The sequence below is a fragment of the Schistocerca cancellata genome, chromosome 5, assembly GCF_023864275.1.
Source record: "Schistocerca cancellata isolate TAMUIC-IGC-003103 chromosome 5, iqSchCanc2.1, whole genome shotgun sequence".
Taxonomy (NCBI): domain Eukaryota; kingdom Metazoa; phylum Arthropoda; class Insecta; order Orthoptera; family Acrididae; genus Schistocerca; species Schistocerca cancellata.
In genome coordinates, this window is record NC_064630.1 from 112494371 (window position 1) to 112511888 (window position 17518).

Here is a 17518-nt window from a genome sequence, read left to right on the forward strand (position 1 = left end):
GTGTAGTGTCGTGTGCGCATTGAACATGAGAGAAGGAAGCGAGTGAAACCAGGTGCTGGCTCATAGCCTGCTCGTCTCGAATAGCACCAAGATGGCCGCCGAACTTACATTAACGTCCCTATCCCACAGACAGATCACGATCAACATGGTCACGTACCCTTACTTCATTAGACACAGCGGAGAGGTTTCGACTATAATCCAGGACTCTGGCACCAAGACTGGTGATCAAAAACGCCACCACCTCTCCTCCCCTAGCCGTTTAAATACTGGCAATAGAAATTTCGGCCATCACTGGGATTCGAATCGGCAGGCGTGTGTTAGCGATCGTTTTTTTTTCATCTACAAGAAATTTCAGTTTACTTCTTCAAAGAATTACATTAACATCTGAATAGAAAAGAAAGGAAATAAAAGCGGACTTTAGGTTGCAGTTGAGAGAATGAGATAAACAATTAATGGCTTTTTGTGAGCTTAACAGTATAACAAATAACCAGACTGACATAGAACTAACATTCTAATAAAGTAGCATAGTCTGAAATTTTGAACAATCATCAGAAGTCGAAAATCATAAAAAATTTTAAAAAACAATTTGTTTTTCTAACTATGTTTCAAAATTTAAGGAATATCTTCCAAATATAAAACTAAAAAATTAAATATATTCCTGTTACAAGTAACCATAGTTAAACAAATTTTGAATTTCAGTGAAAACCACTTCCTTAAGACCTGCGTATTACCAGGAGATACATAAACTTAACACTATTCTTGCATATAATAAGGAAAAAAACAGGCAGCATAATGGAAAATTTGATTTTCTATCCCCTTAGAGCTCTTTCATCCGTCTGCGTCTTCTCGTATGTACATGGAACTCGCCGGCTCTTATCTTCCGTTCATGTCTCCCCTAGTAATGATAATTTAACATCCATCCTGGACGTTTCAGCTATACGGGGGTCTTGAAACATACTCCATAGAGAGTTAAACAAATGCTCTCGGTATATGAGATTGCATACGATCCTCAGATGGCTTTCGTGTAAGTAAGTCCAAAAGTCCTACGTTTTCTTTGGGCCATCTCCGAACAAACTGAGCACCATGTGACCTCGAAGCTACGTTAACGGATTCGTTTTAATACTGGCTAGTACGTCCCATCCGCGAAGAACACAGTCCCTGGTCCAACGTCATGTTGTCCCATTCCAAGAAAGGAGACGACCATTTGCGTCAAGTAACGCCACGCCAGGATTTCCGGTCACGTGTTCATATGACCTTTCCACCTGCATTTCCAGTCAGTTATCCGCCTCTGCTGTTTGCTGGTTTTATTAATGTTCACCCTGCATAGCGCTGCAGCTCGATCGTGAACATGTACAAGAACTAGTCCACCCCTACCAAGAGGCAGGATATGGGCTTCGGTTCATACTCTAAATAATAGACCTGTACTCACAATGGAACCGAACGCCGCCAGTATGTGTCGTGGAATCGTCGCCAGGATCGGGAGTACTTGGGAAAATCACACATAAGTACCTGACAGAGCGTTCATCGAACCACCTTCACAAATATTCTCTATTATGCCAATCTTGTACAGCACGCGGAAGAAACGAAAACCTACGTCATTCTCTGCGAGCTCTGATTTCCCCTATTTTATTATGATGATCATTTTTCCCTATGTAGGTCGGCTCCAACTAAATATTTTCGCATTCGGAGGAGAAATTTTGTGCATGAAATTTCGTGAGAAGTTTCCGCCGCAACGAAAAACTGCTTTGTTTTAATGATGTCCAACTCAAATCCTGTATCATGTCTACCGCAATCTCTCGCCCTACTTCTCGATAGTACGCAAAGTGCTGCTCTTCTCTGAACTTCCTCGATGTCATCCGTAAATCCCATCTGTTAAGGATCCCACACTGTACAGCAGTACTCCAAAAGAGGACAGACAAGGGTAGCATCTGCTGCATCTCCCGCGGACTGACGCGGAGAAGGTTGTTTTGATATTGGCTGTTGAGTAAACTGACCAATGGTAAAGCAATATTCTTCGCGCGCTTTTCTCTGCTGGTAGAGAAGACAGAGTATTCTAGAGAAGAGTGGGCGCCTAGCCATCAAACAGTTAGGACGTGTGTAGTAAGAGTTCCGATGGAAACGATAAGTTGCCGGATCTAGCAGTGTTTCATACAACAAAAGTGAGGTAAAGTGACGGCATAATTATTCCGATGGGCGTGTAGAAATTTCGGAATTTTTAAGTGAATTTTGTGACGAGAAAAGACATATATTCCGCGTGGCGTATTGAGCAGATCGGTAGCTAAAACTGGTGACTGCAGTTGGTACGAACAGACTTAATATTTGGCGAGCATTATCAATAAAAAACAATGAGTAATTTGGTAGCTTTTACGTTTTCGGGAAATACAACACCATAAACTTGCTAACGTGAGTGAAAGGGATTGTGAGTGACTGTGTTAAGACTAGCACGGGCTTGGCAGTGATACTTGTTCACCTAAGTTTCAGAATACTTTAACTGAGGACAAAATTTCCAACCTTTCATTTCGTGTGAAAACTTTCTCCCGAAACGTAGATTAGTGACTTCAATTGCAGCCTGGTTCACGTCGAAGTACAGTAGGTTTCGCTCGGCTTCCCTACTGATGATATGCTAAGACAATGTTCATAGGTAGGTGCAGGTCCGTCGTAAAGGGTCGGAAAGAACAGTGTTTTGCCAATAATACGCAGTCTTTGGTTCGCCCTCTCAATAACGTTTTCAAGTTGTTTTAAGTTGTTCGTAATTTTAATTCCCAGGTATTTAGTTGAATTTACGGCGTTCCGATTTGACTTATATATTGTGTAAATGAAGTTTAAGGGATTCGTTTCAGCACTCATGTGGATGACCTCACACTTTTCATTATTGAGGGTCGATAGCCAGTTTTCGCACCCTACAGATACCTTTTCTAAATTGCTTTGCAATTTGTTTTCATCTTTTGATAACTTTACTAGACGATAAACGACATCATATGCAAACAACCTAAGACGTCTCATAAGACTGTATCAAAATTATTTATATAGATGAGGAACAGCAGAGGGCCTGTGACACTACCTTGAGGACCGCGAGAAATCACTTCTGTTTTACTGGATGACTTTCTGTCAATCACGTTGAACTGTGACCTCTCTGACAGGAAATCACGATCCAGTCACATAACTTAGACGACATTGCATAACCACGCAATATGACCACAAGCCCCTTGTGGTTAGTGTCAAAAGCCTTCCGGGAATCCAGAAATACGGCATGAGTTTCAAATCCCTTGTCAATGGCACTCAACAATTCCTGTATTTAACGAGAGCTATGTTTTCTAAATTATCTGAAGCTCCGTCATACGATATTTACGATAGTGCAGTGCCTGAGTTATTCCGATTACGATTCAGAATTCCTTTGGAGATGATTGCATCTTGTCTCTTCCGAATACCATATACAGTGCGGGTGGCAGGGACGGTTGGACGGAGAGCGAGCCGCTTAATGGCTTAAACGTCTGCAGGATACGTCATCGTACTATCAGATGACTCGGGTGTATCGGATAGGTACCGACAGTGTCAACGGTATTAGTTCCACGATCAAAATCCAGTTGTTAAGGGACAGATGTGGACGGCGGGCACTGATATCGTGTTTCTTCATGTGCTACGGCCTGGGTGTTTATGGATATACGTCTTACATCAACCCAACTTCCGACGGTGGTGGTGGTACGGCCATACTACTACGCGATGGCATCGAACCAACGGATATTCAGTATGTGACATTAACGAGAGTCATTGCGCTCGCCATCGTCGCAGTCCGCCTTGTGAATCTGTTCACCCCGTCTGGTACTGCGAAGGATCGAGAGCGAACATTCTATTACTCCACTGAGGTAGCTCCATTGTTTCCAGGCGCTACAGAGCACTTCGTGGAAGCCAGGGACTTTCAGAGATTCTTATGCCCTGAGGATCAGATCTCTTACCATGTCCCATGTCCAGCCCTTCATGCTATGGACAGGTATCTCTCTTTGCATGATACATGGACACTAATCCACGGTGACCGACGTGGATATACACACTTCACTAACCACTCGGCCAGCAGGTAGGACAGGATTTACATCTCCCGAGGTCTTCGGTCGCCGACTGTCGGTGCTGAGCTGTGGCCCACTGCATTCACTGACCATCAGGCCTTCATCTGAGTCGTGACTCTGCCACGACAACATACGAGCCGTAGTAGAGGACCTCGCAGTCCTGGAAGAGGCTTGTCGTGTAGTCGTCACTGCTACATACTGCGCCAAACCAGCTCTTCGCCGCACGCTCATGAGGTATGGGCGAGACAGGGCACTTTGGCTCCGATCGACCTTTGAGTTTCAGTACACGGTCTTGCTAGAACTAGCGTCGCGACGACCTTCGCCAGAGCGCCAAATGGCCGTCCACCAGACACAGGCAGGGCTTCTGCAGATCACGGCTGAGAGATTGGAAGATACGCGGGTTCGAGCGAAGCTGCAAGATTCCATCCCACAGGAAAGTGCTTCTCTTTATCGTATCGTCAGAGAACGGAGAGACCGTAAGAGACGTCTCATCACGGCAGTTATTTTTGGGGACGGGCAACGCGCAGAGACACACAACGACATCTCCCGTGCCCTCACAGATTATTACCGGACTCTCTATCCTGCGTGACAATAACATTGGGGACGTCCTGCAAGAGCTACCACCTTTGGGTAGGGCGCAAGGCCACGCCACATTCTTGGAGGCCGTCACATGGGAAGAAATGCACATGTCCCTGGCACGGGGCGCGAGAAACAAATCCCCTGAACCTGATGGTCTACCGCTTTAATTTTATGGCACATTTTCTGAGCTTATTGGGGAAGTTTGGCGGCAGATGTGCTGCGAACTCCTGGATCCAGACTTTCGCGTCCCCTCCCCCCCCCCCCCCCCATCCCACGAATTTTGGGAAGGCATGATCATCCCTGTGCCAAAACCAAACGGGGGGTGCAGACTGCAAGGCTTCTCACCATTGAAGTTAGTGAATTCGGATTAGAAGCTGTTCGCCCACATTCTTCGTGCTCGCCTCCTCGCTTAATGAACAAAGTAAGAGCATATGGACTATCAGACCAATTGTGTGATTGGATTGAGGAGTTCCTAGATAACAGGACGCCGCATGTCATTCTCAATGGAGAGAAGTCTTCCGAAGTAAGAGTGATTTCAGGTGTGCCGCAGGGGAGTGTCATAGGACCGTTGCTATTCACAATATACATAAATGACCTGGTGGATGACATCGGATGTTCACTGAGGCTTTTTGCAGATGATGCTGTGGTGTATCGAGAGGTTGTAACAATGGAAAATTGTACTGAAATGCAGGAGGATCTGCAGCGAATTGACGCATGGTGTAGGGAATGGCAATTGAATCTCAATGTAGACAAGTGTAATGTGCTGCGAATACACAGAAAGATAGATCTTTTATCATTTAGCTACAAAATGCAGGTCAGCAACTGGAAGCAGTTAATACCATAAATTATCTGGGAGTACGCATTAGGTGTGATTTAAAATGGAATGATCATATAATGTTGATCGTCGGTAAAGCAGATGCCAGACTGAGATTCATTGGAAGAATCCTAAGGAAATGCAATCGGAAAACAAAGGAAGTAGGTTACAGTACGCTTGTTCGCCCACTGCTTGAATACTGCTCAGCAGTGTGGGATCCGTACCAGATAGGGTTGATACAAGACATAGAGAAGATCCAACGAAGAGCAGCGCGCTTCGTTACAGGATCATTTAGTAATCGCGAAAGCGTTACAGAGATGATAGATAAACTCCAGTGGAAGACTCTGCAGGAGAGACGCTCAGTAGCTTGGTACGGGCTTTTGTCAAAGTTTCGAGAACATACCTTCACCGAAGAGTCAAGTAGTATATTGCTCCCTCCTACGTATATCTCGCGAAGAGACCATGAGGATAAAATCAGAGAGATTAGAGCCCACACAGAGGCATACCGACAATCCTTCTTTCCACAAACAATACGAGACTGGAATAGAAGGGGGAACCGGTAGAGGTACTCAAGGTACCCTCCGCCACACACCGTCAGGCGGCTTGCGGAGTATGGATGTAGATGTAGATGTAGATGTAGATGTAGATGCTATTGTCAAAGATGCCATTTATGCCCACCAAACATGTCTGGGAGGTGGCAGTAATATGCACACAGCGTTAAGCGCATATACAGATGCGGTAGCTTTCAAGTCGGCATGCCGTTTAGGAGGCGCCCTCGTGGCAGTTGACGTCGACCACGCATTTGACCGAGTGGAGCATAATTTCTTGCAGGTTGTCTTAGAGCAGATGGGACTGTCCCCAATATCGACAGGTGTGATTCTGCGTCTCACCCACGGAGCCCCTTCCATAGTCCTGGTCAATGGCTACCGCTCGCCACTGGTCACTACTGAACGCTCAGTGCGACAAGGATGTCCTCTGACAACCTTTCTCTTCGCCGTTGCCCTCGATCATGGTCTACGACAGCGTTTGGAGGGCATTCACCTCCGCGATGTGCATTGTAAATGTTGTGCCTATGCGGCTAGATAGGCAGAAGACATACGTACGGCGATCGCGTGGCTTCTGCAATACGGCGAGGTGACCAGGAGCCTTATCAACCTGGGCAGAGGACTGAATATGAGAACGCCAGTGCCCATTACCAAAGTCCCGGTGATAAAATTTTTAGGAGTGACCTTCCGTGGGACGTGCAGCGTACAGCAGTAGATACGTATCGCAGACTATTTAACGTGATCCGCATTCAAGTTCGTCTCCTTAACATCCGAACACTTGACTTGATCATGCGGGTACATTTTGTCAACGTCTACGTCGCTTCGAAACTTAATCTTTATACACACGTTCTCCCAATGGCTGCTACGGTAGCTGCCAAGTTTCAGGCGGCCTTAGGTCATTTCATAAGTGAGAGCAGGGTGTTGAAGAACCGTTACGAGACCCTAACGTTGCTCACACATGCAGGAGGCATTGGAATGATAAACGTACACAACAGGGCGTGAATTCTCTTCCTGCGCACGATGCATCGCCTACGTACTTCGGACAAGCGCACCCTCCCTGGTACACTGAATCAGGAGGTGGTGCCTCAGTCCCATCCGGCCGCCGATTCCTGTTGGACATATCATGCCCTCACTGTGTCACATTCGCACCTATCTGGTCGACTTGAGTTACCTGTTGGATGTCCTACCGTCCACAAGGGATCCTAGAACCAAGGACTTGTACCGCTACTTTCAAAGGACGCTGCCTGCTAAAGTGGTGGGCTGGAAGCAGGTGTAGAGTAACATACGCTCGCCTTTCCTTCCAACCACGATCAGGGTGCTGTGGTAAGTGATAACGACTGAAAAATTCCACACGCGACAACGCGTACACATGATACATCTTGCTGAGACCCTCTCTGCCCCAGATGCGCCATGTACCGCTTCGTTTGTGGTGCGGCTGCCGACTGTTGGCTCTTCACATGGCTCATGTTGGCATTGTTGCTGCGACGGATGGCTCAGTCCGTAGAGCCCACCGAACTGATCCATCCCTACGTCACTTACTTCCCTGCTACTCGTCACAACGCCACGGTATGGGTTAAGGGTATGGCATTGTCATACTTTTTTGGTGAAAGCGTTGCAGGTTTGTTAGATTTTTGGCTTTATTTAACGAGCAACTACACGGTTTTACAGCGCAAATGGTCGTGTGGTCCGCTCTTTGCGAGTTACTTTGGGTCTTTGTTTACGCGCCTTCCAGACCATTGTACTGAGCATTGAGCTATAGCACATGATGGACTGATGAGAGATATCAACCGAAACTATGGGGCGTTTCACCTTCGCTGAACGAGAAGAGTACCAGGTCATCCCGCCATCTGGCTGCTGTGGACACCCCCGAGAGAAAATAAAAAAGATACAACAAAAAGAATTGCAAATAAGAACATAACAAGAAAATGAAAAACAAATATAGTGCAATAAAAGTATTGTACCCCTTCCTTTATCATATTCTTTATTTTTAATAAAACTTTCAGAGGCGTATTTAATTTTTGTTCGTGGGTGGAGCCTGAAGTGGTGGCAAACCACCGTCCTAGTTAGCTTTTAGGGTGAAAGTGGCGGTGGCACTAGTTTTGTCGCTTTTTTTAGGTTTGATAGATTTTTGTGGGTATTGTGGGTGATAGGGACCAACGCCTGAAGTGTAAGAGATCTAAGGAATAAAAAACTCAAAAAAACAACAAGAAGAAAAAAAGTTGGTAGAGTGCTTGCCAAAAAAATAAAAAAAATTAAAAAAGGGCAGTAGTTTCTTTGGAAAAAAAGCGGCAAGGAAACGCATTCGTATTGAAAGGGTCGAGGGTTCGACTCCACCCAGCGGCCAATATTCTTGTGTTCCTTGGCAAATATGCGACGCACTGTTCCAAGATGAAGACGGATTACCAACGTGCAGTATCAAAGTAATTCCCCACAAATGTACGCCACTAGTGCAACCATGCGATGTATATTTTTATCGTCAGGTAAGAAACCTAATAAGAAAGTCAAAACTGCACTTACCTCATCGAGAAAGAAAGAGAAATCACTTCCCGAGAAGCTTGCATCAAACTACATTCCATTATACATCACCAGCTATCCTCGCACGTATTCAGCGACATACCGCGTTACGCGTGGTTCGCTGCTGGACTGTGCGATGAAAGAAGCTGTTTTCAGCAGCCAGTCAAGTTTGTTTTTCTATGGAGACCTTAAGAAGGCCATGTCACTGCGAATAGATGGCTTTTATAACGTGCACAAGATGCGGTCAAAATTATTGCTTCCCCTGCTTCTTTGGTGTATATCACCCCGGTACGTGTAATTGATCATTTGCTAAAGAATGGAAGCATCGATTTACATACACGTCGTTCCCGTGTACGCGTTAACTACAATCCCTTTTTAAATGTTTGCAGTCCTGAATTTCATCCTACGCCTGTAATTTTTGGGCTTGCATAAATTAATAAAATAACCTATATGATGTTGCGGATATCAGTAGTGTACGCAATGACAAGGAGCACAAAATTATTTACCACCGGGCGGAGTCGACCCTGCGACCCTTTTAATGCGAATCCGATAGCTTACCGCTATGTCAAACACGGCTTCATAAACACCCTGTCACAGGGACAATTGATAAGGTGCCCATGGTGATAGATCCGTACCAAAATTCCTTTTATTTCCTAAACGCTTGGCCACCTGGAATTTCTGCTTGGGGCACTTTCCTGTCTCACTACGCCCTACATGTACCATAAATTTGAACGAATTCGGCGATGGTGAGTAGACGTCCTCTCCTTGTTAAATAGAAAAATGCTGATTTCTGTGGTGCTGTTGTAGACAAGTGTGATGGTATAATGAAATTCAACCATTATGATGAGAATCTGAGTGATGGTCTCGTATCTCATGCGGGACTAGGAATACGAACTGTTACAAACTCTGAACCCCCATTTGAGATTCCAGCCGAAGAAATCAAAAACACTTTTAGGACTTACAGAAGAGTAATTTCCAATGTTGTTGAAAAATGGTCGGAATCCCATATGTTTACCGTCCTGAATGGGGTGAGACCAATTGAAACTGAGCTGCAACGGTGTTTACCTTCTTGTATGAATATTTGTTGATACCGTGCCTTTATCATATACGACGGTCAATCTAGAACTTGCGCCCTATGTGATCCTGCCGATCACTTTCATGCGGGATGCAATAGAAGAAGGGCTCAGCAGTTGCCCACCGCGGAAACCATAAGACCAGGACCGGTATCTTCAATAAAAATGACGCTTGCTGCCGCTGCCGTGTTACCATAGCCAGACGAGCGCACATCGGCGGAACAAGGGCTAATTACTATGCTGCATGTTCCAGCCATAAACAACATGGTCGTAGTGCAGCCGCTTACAGTGAAATCGCTAGTACATGGCAACGGAATGAAATCTCAATTCCTACTAATATCAGAATCGAAGACGCTCCCTCTGCAAACCCTTACTCATATACAGGGTGTTACAAAAAGGTACGGCCAAACTTCCAGGAAACATTCCTCACACACAAATAAAGAAAAGATGTTATGTGGACATGTGTCCGGAAACGCTTAATTTCCATGTTATAGCTCATTTTAGTTTCGTTGTCCACCTACGCTCAATGGAGCACGTTTTCATGATTTCATACGGGATACTCTACCTGTGCTGCTAGAACATGTGCCTTTACAAGTACGACACAACATGTGGTTCATGTAAGATGGAGCTCCTGCACATTTCAGTCGAAGTATTCGTACGCTTCACAAAAACTGATTCGGTGACCGATGGATTAGAGGCGGACCAATTCCATGGCCTCCACGCTCTCCTGACCTCAACCCTCTTAACTTTCATTTATGGGGGCATTTGAAAGCTCTTGTCTACGCAACCCCGGTACCAAATGTAGAGACTCTTCGTGCTCGTATTGTGGACGGCTGTGATACAATACGCCATTCTCCAGGGCTGCATCAGCGCATCAGGGATTCCATGCGACGGAGGGTGGATGCATGTATCCTCACTGACGGAGGACATTTTGAACATTTCCTGTGACAAAGTGTTTGAAGTCACGCTGGTACGTTCTGTTGCTGTGTGTTTCCATTGCATGATTAATGTGATTTGAAGAGAAGTAATAAAATGAGCTCTAACATGGAAAGTAAGCGTTTCCGGACACATGTCCACATAACAATTTTCTTTCTTTGTGTGTGAGGAAAGTTTCCTGAAAGTTTGGCCGTACCTTTTTGTAACACCCTGTATGGGAGAAGAAGAGGTCACCGAGCGAGGACCCAATACTGACAAATAAAATTACAGTATGACAAGTGTGTTAAATTCATCACTCAAGGTACAGCAGAAACTGGACATTTACCTCCACTTGTCCAAACCGACACTACAGTAAACCACTCAGAACAGGTAAAAGGCAATAAGCACACCGCGCGCAGATAACAAACCAAGTCCTAAACCTGCTAGTGTACGGGCCGTGTGAACTGGAGACTTCTCTACGAAGGACGAGCAATTCAAATGGTTGAAATGGCTGTGAGCACTATGGGACTTAACATCTGAGGTCATCAGTCCCCTAGAACGTAGAACTACTTAAACCTAACTAACCTAAAGACATCACACACACACCCCCATGCCAGAGGCAAGATTAGAACCTGCGACCGTAGCGGGCGCGCGGTTCCAGACTAAAGCGCCGAGAACCGCTCGGTCACAGCGGCCGGCGACGAGCGATTTCCGATTGAGACATCACCTCCGGATTTGTTCCAGAAGAATCAGGCTATGTCATCAGAGAAGTCTCCAAGGAGGTCTTCGAAAAAAATAACAAAAGGAGACTGGCTCATTAGGCTGCTGAGAGCTTGGCTCCAGCCGTCCGGGAGAAACTGAGAACTATGAATTAGGCCATAAGACTTCGAGGAAAGGACATGCCAGAACCAGTAGGAGAATGTAACGAGGTGAATGCAAGCCAGACTACAGGCAGATATTCCAGTAATATCGAAAGCACTGGACCTGATTCGTTACAACCAACAGCAAGACAAGACTCACTATCAAGACATGATCCTCCATACAGACATTTCGACTGGGCTGAGGATGAAGAGCACCATGATCAGAATATGGAGGGAGCTCATGACATGGAATATTAACTGACTACTGTGAGAAAGGAACAAGCGAATGATTTAAGATTTTAAGGTCTAGGATTTATCAAAGTTTTTTCATTTTTTCATTTTTTTTTTTTTTTTTTGGTAACAGCAAGAATACGGTAGCACAGGGTCGCAATTCTCGCTTAAGGTCGAAAAGCAGCATGCTAAGGGAGTCTAGTAATGACAGGCAAACGTATTTTCCCAAACCCCAGATGTATAAGTTTTGGGACTCACATTAACTCTCGATGTTTCCCAGTGATTAATACAAAATTGTACCTTGCCATACCTTAGTAAATGCAACAAGCTTATAAGTTATTAACACTAAGCATTAATAAAATATGGTCAGATTTAAAATTAGCGTCCCTCCGACAATCCATATACACTCCTGGAAATGGAAAAAAGAACACATTGACACCGGTGTGTCAGACCCACCATACTTGCTCCGGACACTGCGAGAGGGCTGTACAAGCAATGATCACACGCACGGCACAGCGGACACACCAGGAACCGCGGTGTTGGCCACCGAATGGCGCTAGCTGCGCAGCATTTGTGCACCGCCGCCGTCAGTGTCAGCCAGTTTGCCGTGGCATACGGAGCTCCATCGCAGTCTTTAACACTGGTAGCATGCCGCGACAGCGTGGACGTGAACCGTATGTGCAGTTGACGGACTTTGAGCGAGGGCGTATAGTGGGCATGCGGGAGGCCGGGTGGACGTACCGCCGAATTGCTCAACACGTGGGGCGTGAGGTCTCCACAGTACATCGATGTTGTCGCCGGTGGTCGGCGGAAGGTGCACGTGCCCGTCGACCTGGGACCGGACCGCAGCGAAGCACGGATGCACGCCAAGACCGTAGGATCCTACGCAGTGCCGTAGGGGACCGCACCGCCACTTCCCAGCAAATTAGGGACACTGTTGCTCCTGGGGTATCGGCGGGGACCATTCGCAACCGTCTCCATGAAGCTGGGCTACGGTCCCGCACACCGTTAGGCCGTCTTCCGCTCATGCCCCAACATCGTGTAGCCCGCCTCCAGTGGTGTCGCGACAGGCGTGAATGGAGGGACGAATGGAGACGTGTCGTCTTCAGCGATGAGAGTCGCTTCTGCCTTGGTGCCAATGATGGTCGTATGCGTGTTTGGCGCCGTGCAGGTGAGCGCCACAATCAGGACTGCATACGACCGAGGCACACAGGGCCAACACCCGGCATCATGGTGTGGGGAGCGATCTCCTACACTGACCGTACACCACTGGTGATCGTTGAGGGGACACTGAATAGTGCACGGTACATCCAAACAGTCATCGAACCCATCGTTCTACCATTCCTAGACCGGCAAGGGAACTTGCTGTTCCAACAGGACAATGCACGTCCGCATGTATCCCGTGCCACCCAACGTGCTCTAGAAGGTGTAAGTCAACTACCCTGGCCAGCAAGATCTCCGGATCTGTCCCCCATTGAGCATGTTTGGGACTAGATGAAGCATCGTCTCACGCGGTCTGCACGTCCAGCACGAACGCTGGTCCAACTGAGGCGCCAGGTGGAAATGGCATGGCAAGGCGTTCCACAGGACTACATCCAGCATCTCTACGATCGTCTCCATGGGAGAATAGCAGCCTGCATTGCTGCGAAAGGTGGATATACACTGTACTAGTGCCGACATTGTGCATGCTCTGTTGCCTGTGTCTACGTGCCTGTGGTTCTGTCAGTGTGATCATGTGATGTATCTGACCCCAGGAATGTGTCAATAAAGTTTCCCCTTCCTGGGACAATGAATTCACGGTGTTCTTATTTCAATTTCCAGGAGTGTATGAGTCTGATGCTGATACAGTTTTGTTACAAGAGGTCACAACGATCATACTATATGTACCTGGTTTCAAGTCACTCTTCAATGTAGCTCCTGAACGCAGTACTGGAGTAGCTCTCTTGGTTGGAGAAGGTATTTCTACACAAAAAGTTGAGCACTTGAAACCAAAACTGGGCATCGACTGAAAAATTTATGACGTAACTGTAATAAATCTGTATGTACCATCTGGTACTACTAATGAACAAGAAAGGGTGCGTTTTGTAAGGAAGTTGTTATGTGAAACTTCCTGACAGATTAAAACTGTGTGCCGGACCGAGACTCGAACTCGGGACCTTTGCCTTTCGGGGGCACATGCTCAAGAGCACATGCCGCGAAAGGCAAAGGACCCGAGTTCGAGTCTCTGTCCGGCACACAGTTTTAATATGTCAGGCTGTTTCATATCAGCGCACACTCCGCTGCAGAGTGAAAATCTCATCCAGGTTGTTACATACCTGCTGCGGAAAAAGCCTCACAAGATTATCATAGAACGCGATTTTCATTGTGTAGTCATCCGAAACGATCTGGCTCCTCATTTTAATTATTGTAAAGAAGTTATGAAAATGCGCTTCAAGGATATCTGGGAAATCAAATACCCTACGTCATTTAAATACAGGTTATTTACATCATATATTTATTTATATTTACTACTGTATTTACATATAGTAGACTTGAGAGGTTATACATATCTCATATTTTTTGTAATCAACTTTTAGCCGCGGAAGCTATCCCGGCGTCTTTCTCTGATCATTGTGCGGTATCTTTAACAATAAATTTTCCAAAACAGCCTGTAAAGAAATACAGAGGTCATTGGAATTTCAATACTTTGTTCTTACCTAACAGATGAACAATTACATGATGTTATCAAAAGACATGTAGGCCGTTCGTGCCGTCAGCGCACAAACATAAGTCGAAAACTGACTGGTAGACTAAGGTCACCAAAAAGAGGTTGCGACAAATCCTAATCACTTATAGTCGCCAAAAAGTCAGAGATGAATTAGGAATTACGGAATTTTACTATAGAGTACTAAGAGATGTGTATGAAATACGCACTCTGACAAACACAAAACTGCAACAAATACAAAAGTAAAATCCAAATTGTTGAGCGTAAAACGACGACGGATAGTAGGACTGAAAACCAAGTAGAAAACCAAATCTCTCGCGGAAGAGGAAACCACGTCGCTGGACCACTTAACAAAACACCATTCTCACCGATGACGTGCGTTCAGTGAAGAACTTCTTACAAAAACTGGTAGATCACTTACCAATCAATCGGAAATAGTGCAACAAGTGTACCGATACCATGAACAACTGTATACTTAAGACCGAAATGACGAAGCATCCTTACCGCAAGTGGTAAATTCCTTTAATAAAGCGATCACTTCAAACGAAAACGTCGAACTTTTATCTGACTTTACAGTGGAGGATATTATAGAGGTTATATCTAAATCCCCTGCAAACAAATCACCTGCCCTGGATGGCCTCCAGAAGAATTTCATTAACGCAGGTTGCGATGCACTGGGGCCAACCTTCATTGAAGTTTTAAATGAAAATTGAGAACTGAAAGAAGGGAAAATGTTTTTAGTATGAAAAACAACTACCGAAAGAAAATCGACAGCTTCTGACACATCACAGTTACGTTTTCCATCTATAAGACTATTGCTAGAAGTGTCAATGAGAGAATAACCCCACTAATTCGCGAAGTGGAAAATATACATCAAACTGGTTTTCCAGAGAGATCATTTATGACGGCTGCTTCAGAATACAGGGATCTAACTTCAGCAGACGCGCATTGGTATTCATAGACTTCTGCAAAGCCTTTGATAAATTCAGTCATCGATACATCGAACGGATATTAGCACAAATTGGACTGGAAGACAGGGTGCTAGCGCTGATTCATCACTTGGTAACAGGAATTAATGCGACGATTTCTATAAACGGTCAGGTGACGAAAGTCGTTAATACTGAGTGAGGGATTCTTGAGGGCAGTCGCCTCTCCATGTTGTTGTAGGTTTTGTCGCTCAAGTCCTTGCTAATTACAGTCAGTGAAACATTAATTAGAGTGACGATATCATGCGCCACCTTTATCTCCAGTGCGTATGCCGACGATGTAGGAGTTGTCATACGAGAAGGGATAAAATAGGACTGCTAAAGACCGAACTCGATAAGTATACTAAAGAATCCGGTGCGAAAATAAATGTAGGGAAATGTAAAATATTAAATTTAAGAGGACTAGATATCTAGACATACCATGGGCAAAGTTCGTGTAATTCCTCTAAACTTTCGGTATACTAACCTACAAGAGTACAATGAAAATTCTGGCAAAAACTGGAAGGAAACAAGTAATAAAACACATGGTGCACTAATAGACAACAACTGGCGTTACGCGAATCTTAACCAAAAGATTAAAATAATAAATACATACATCTTTTCTAAAGTGTACTACGTAGCACAAATATTCCCAATGCCAAAATTGCAGGGTAAAACAATTATGCAACTTGACAATAAGTATGTATGGCACTGGAAGTCTTTAAAATGAAATACAGCGATCTTGCCAATACAAGAGACGCAGATGGACTTGGTCTAACAGACATTTGTTGAAAGGCCTTAGCACTCTTCATGAAAAGAACGATCATATTTCTAAATGGCGATCCCAGAACTATAACTGCCTAGCTTTTTACAGCCGTCCGTCCTGCCAGCATGCATCAGCCTATTAATGTCAGTCGATCGAACTGTAAGATCCAACAAGTGAAGCAGTTTTACTTGGAAATCAGCTACGTAGGAGAAACCACATAAACAACATCCCATTTATCATCAAGAGAGTTCATAGACAAATGGCAGCAATTCGACAGTCCAAACAACATTAAAATCAAGTACCCGGCAGTCAGATGGAAAAGTGTATGGAGAAACCTTAGTCTTAAAATTCACTCCTCTCATGTCATCTCATCATGGTACAAAGTCATTAAAAACGCGGTGCCGACAAATGAACAGTTATATGGAATAGGTATGAACACCACTGATAAATGTTCGGTCTGTGGTTTCGTTGATACATTATTACATCAATTCTCATGTTTGTGGTAGACACATAACTGGAAATGGGTGCGGCAGAAATTAGGTCTGCTCACGAGAAGACCAGACACGTCCTTTACGACACAGATATTACTACGGCCAGATGTAGAATTCTAAAAATAAAACAGTTATGTGGGTTCTAGGGACCTATGTACACTACATAGTCAACAGATATGTAGGTGACAACACAGTCGATTTTCGAGTGTATACGGTAACAAACATACTGGCAACTGAAACTAAATATTAACCTGAAAAAGACTTTTGGTAACAGGATGACTCAGAACTGTCGAAGAAGAAAAGAAAAAAAAGGAAAAGAAAAAAAAGGAGAGAAGATAGAGTAAATGAAGAAAAGGAAAAAAAGCTAGCAAAGGAAACTAGTTTCGTAAATTGAAATTTTTTTAACAGAAATTCATCAGATGTGCATATAAGTGCACGATTTCGTTTTCCTTACGCAGTGTGATCAGTTTCATAGAAGGATCGTGCGTTTTACACTGTTATACGTTTTATACTGCTCTATGTTCTTTTTATATTATTCTACCTAGTAGCCAGAAGAAAACTCAAGAACAACGATAAAAAAAAAGCTAGGTGACCGTTCGCAGTGCCTGTTTCTTTGGATATGCGTATATGTCCAAAGGAACTTTTCATCGCAATCGCCGGCCGGAGTGGTTGGTTGGTTGGTTTGGGGAAGGAGACCAGACAGCGTGGTCATCGGTCTCATCGGATTAGGGATGGATTGGGAAGGAAGTCGGCCGTGCCCTTTCAGAGGAACCATCCCGGCATTTGCCTGGAGCGATTTAGGGAAATCACGGAAAACCTAAATCAGGACGGCCGGACGCGGGATTGAACCGTCGTCCTCCCGAATGCGAGTCCAGTGTCTAACACCGGCCGGAGTGGCAGAGCGGTTCTAGGCGCTACAGTCTGGAACCGCACGACCGCTATGGTTCGAATCCTGCCTCGGCCATGGATGTGTGTGATGTTCTTAAGTTAGTTAGGTTTA